A 4,583-nucleotide genomic window follows, 5' to 3' on the forward strand; every position below is an offset into this window, starting at 1 on the left:
CACCGCCTCAAAATAAATAGCTGACTACTGAGGAGCCTGTGTAAAAATCAAAGTTCCCTACTTATCCGGCGCCCCCTGTATGGTAGAATGATTGGGGTTCTTTACTTTTTTAAGTAAAAATAATGTCTCTCTAATAACCAGCAAACTTTATTGACGGCTTAAAATGTTTTGGACAAAAGGTGCCTCAGTAGGAAGAATTGCTCAATCGGAGTCAGATGAGTTCTAAAAGGAATTTGGGTCTCTCAGAAAATAATGAATTGTGTGATCTATGTATATCTTTAAAAATAAATTAAAAATACATTAAAAAAGAAATTAATGAAGCTAAATGGGTCTTATAAATAAAATTAAACATAGCTGGGGGCTGAACAGTTCCCAACCGTAATTAAATATTTAGTCAGGCGCTAGGGGCAGTCCTGACCACATTACCCGCAGCCTGCAGCAGCCTGAAGGCACCACGCCCCCTCTTCTCAAGTAGTCTTTGTTCCTTGCGAGTCAGCTTTCCCCGGTTGTTGGCATCTTTGGGGTCAAATAGGGTATAAGTTTATGCTGTGAAATGACTCTAGCAGAGTGAATATAGGCTACCTCAAAGCATGAGCTGGTATCTATAACAACCAGCATTTGTCTATGTTAGAAAGAAATCTTTTTCTGGAAGAAAATAAGGCTCACCGGATTGTGGAGAAGAAAATAATTTATTTTCAATCTTGCAAGAAGGGGCGCACAACCAGAAAACATGGCTGGCGCCCTGTACAAAGGAAAATGACACAATTTATACCCCTAAGCCTAGCACCAAGCCTTTCCTCTGTTTCTCCATAGATTGGATACTTCAGAAGTTACAGCCTATCCGAGAAGATCTAATTTTCCCACGCAAAAGTTTGTGATTAACCACTTCCCCCATCACATTCCAACCACTTTAGTTTTTACCTGCTCCCCTTTGTCAAATAAGGAATGGAATTTAGTGTTCAATTGGTATTGACTTAGCTCTTTCTTGGGCATCTTTTTATTGCTTATAGGACTGGCTTAAGCTGGTTTCCTTTGTTGCTGTTTAACCCGGGAGTGGGAGACTGAGGCAGTAGGCTGCCAGGTTACATTAATCATTATTTTCTTCCTTTATGTGAAAACTAAACTAATCTTTGTTTCTTATATCTAGCACATTTAACATTTTACAAAAGTTTTATACCACTTGTTGCTTTGGATGCTCATAAAACAATCCATCAGGTTGAATTATTATCTTTTTACACATGGAGAAACTGAGGCCGCCTCAGTTAAATTTTGTGCCTGCTTGACTTGGAATCAGATGTTCTGACTCCAAATTCCTTGATTACACAGTGGCTAAATACATTGGGTCACAAACTCAAATGCACAGAAGAGCCAGGGTGGTAATTAAATGTTTCATGTTTATGTTATTCTGTGCTATCATTTAAATACAATTTTAAAATATTTAAGACAATACTATATACTGTTTATGGATATGTACACTTTTAGAAAAGCATAAAGAAATTCATGGAAATGATAACCACCAATTGGGATAGAGATCACCGGTAGGAAAGGTGGGTGGGAATGAGCAGAGGAAAGCATGAACAGGAGCTTCAACTGTGGCAAAACGATAAGAGCTGATAAAGTTAAGTGGTGGAGATGCATGTATACTTTACATTGTCCTTCGTAAGTGTCATTACATTGTGGTGAAGAGGGCAGATGTGGGCACCAGCCTGCCCAAGTTCAAATCCCATCTTTGCTACTTAGTATTCTTTTTTTAAAAAAGTGTTTTTAAAACTGAGATAATACACATAATATAAAAAATTATTTTAACCATTTTAAGTGGACAATTCCTTACAATACTGTGTAAGTTTCACCACTATTTTCAGACTATTTTCATCATCATTTAGCAATAACTCCTTATCCTCTCCTACCACTACCCCTGGTAATCACTATTCTGTTTTCTGTCTCTATGAATTTGCTTATTGTAAGTATTTCTTTTAAGAAATATACAATACGTGCCTTTTTATGTCAGGCTCACGTCACTCAACGTGATGTCTTCAAGTTTCATCTATGTTGTAGCATGTATCAGTACTTCATTTCTATCAATGGCTGAATAATATTCCATTGTATAGATATACCACATTTTATTATCCATTCATCTGTTGACGGACAGTTAGGTTGCTTCCACCTTTTATCTATTGTAAATAATGCTGTGATAAACATTGATGTACAAATATCTGTTCAAGTCCCTGCTTTCAGTTCTTTGGGGTATATACCTGGGAGTGGAATTGCTGAGGGTTTTAGTTTCCTTAGCTCCTCAAGCAAATATAATACCATGCAATGGGTCAGCTCAAGCAATGGGAATTTAATGGCTCATGGTTTTGAGATTAGGAAAAAGGCCAAATCAAGGCATCATCAAGGCAATGCTTTCTCCCTGAAGACTGTGGTGTTCTGGGGCTGACAGCCGGTGGTCATTGGTCTTGAGCTTCTGTCACATGCAATGCACATGGTAGCCTCTCCTGGCCTCTCCCTTCTCTTCCGGATTCCATTAAACTTCAGCTTCTTGCTGCCCCTGGCTCTCTCTCTCTGAATTTCATTCTGCTTATAAAGGCCTCCAGTAATAGGATTAAGACCCACCCTGATTGAGTTGGGCCACACCTTAACTGAAGAAATTTCATCAAAAGGTCCTGCTTACCGTGGGTTCAAAGCCATAGTAATGGATTATGCTTAAGAACATATTTTCTAGGATTCATACAGCTCCAAACCACCACACCATGTCATCTGGTAATTCTATGGTAATTTTCTGAAGAACGACAAAATGTTTTCTACAGCTACCACACCATTTTACATGCCGACCAACAATGTTTGAGGATTCCTATTACTCTGCATCCTTGTCAACACTTGTTATTTTCAGATTTTTTTAATACTAGGCATCTTAGTGGGTGTGCCAGTATTGACATCTCACAATTCTGAGTCTTCCGATCCATGAACATAAGATGTCTTACCATTTATTTAGGTCTTCTTTAATTTCTTTCAGCAATGTTTTGTAGTTTTCAGTGTATAAGCCTTTTACCTCCTTGGTTAAATTTATTCCTAAGTATTTTATTCTTTTTTTTTTTTTAAGATTTATTTACTTATTTATTTCTCTCCCCTTCCCCCAGTTGTCTGCTCTCTGTGTCTATTTGCTGCGTCTTCTTCGTCCGCTTCTGTTGTTGTCAGCGGCATGGGAATCTGTGTCTTTTTGGTGCATCATCTTGCTGTGTCAGCTCTCCATGTGTGCAGCACCATTCCTGGGCAGGCTGCACTTTTTTTCGCACTGGGCGGCTCTCCTTATGGGGCGCACTCCTTGCGGGTGGGGCTCCCCTATGCGGGGGACACCCCTGCGTGGCACGGCACTCCTTGTGTGCATCAGCACTGCGCATGGACCAGCTGCACATGGGTCAAGGAGGCCCGGGGTCTGAACCGCAGACCTCCCATGTGGTAGACGGACGCCCTAACCACTGGGCCAAGTCCACCACCTATTTTATTCTTTTAGATGCTATGGTCAATGGAACTGTTTTCTTGATTCCTTTTCAGATTGTTCTTTACTGGTATATGGAAACCTAACTGACTTCAGCATGTTTACCTTGTATTCCTACAACTTTGCTGAATTCATTTATTAGTTCTAGTAACTTTCTTGTAATTCTTTGGGATTTTGTATATATTGGACCATATCATCTGCAAATAAGAATAGTTTGACTTCTTCCTTTCCAATCTGAATGCCTTTTATTTCTTTTTCATGCCCGATTCCTCTGACTAGAACTTTCAGTACAATGTGGAGTAACTGGTGACAATGGGCATCCTTCATCCTTTTTCTTATTCCTGATGATAGGGGGAAAGCTTTCAGTCTTTCACCATTGAGTATATTTGCTGCAGGTTTTTCATAAGTGCCTTTTATCTTGTTGAGAAAGGTCCCTTCTATTCCTAGTTTTCTGAGTATTTTTATCATGAAAGGATGTTGGATTTGTTAAATTCCTTTTCTGCCTCTATTGCGATGATCATGTGGGTTTGTTTTTTTAAATCTTCATTCTATTGATGTAGCATATTATGTTGATTAATTTTCTTATGTTGGAATACCTTCACATTCTTGTAGTAAATTCCACTTGGTCATCATATATAATACTTTTAATTAACTGTGTGATTTGTTTGTCAGTACATTGTTGATGATTTTTGCATTCATATTCATATGGGATATTGATCTGTAATTTTCTTTTCTTGTGCTATCTTTATCTGTTTTGGTATCAGGGTAATGTTGGTCTCATACAATGAGTGAGCAAGTAATTCCTCCTCTTTTTTGGAAGAGTTTGAGAAGGATTGGTGTTTGTAAACACCAAATGTTTGGTAAAATGTTGAGTAAAATTCAGCAGTGAAACTATCTGGTCCTGGACTTTTTGTTGTCGGGAAGTTTTTCATTACTGATTCAATCTATTTAGTTGCTATAGGTCTGTTGAGATTTTCCTCTTCTGTCAGATTAAATAATTTGTATGTTTCTAGGAATCTTTCCATTTCATTGAGGTTTTATTTTATTTTATTTTATTTTTATTTATTTATTTTTCTCTCCTCCCCCC

The sequence above is a fragment of the Dasypus novemcinctus genome, chromosome 19, assembly GCF_030445035.2.
Source record: "Dasypus novemcinctus isolate mDasNov1 chromosome 19, mDasNov1.1.hap2, whole genome shotgun sequence".
Classification (NCBI taxonomy): domain Eukaryota; kingdom Metazoa; phylum Chordata; class Mammalia; order Cingulata; family Dasypodidae; genus Dasypus; species Dasypus novemcinctus.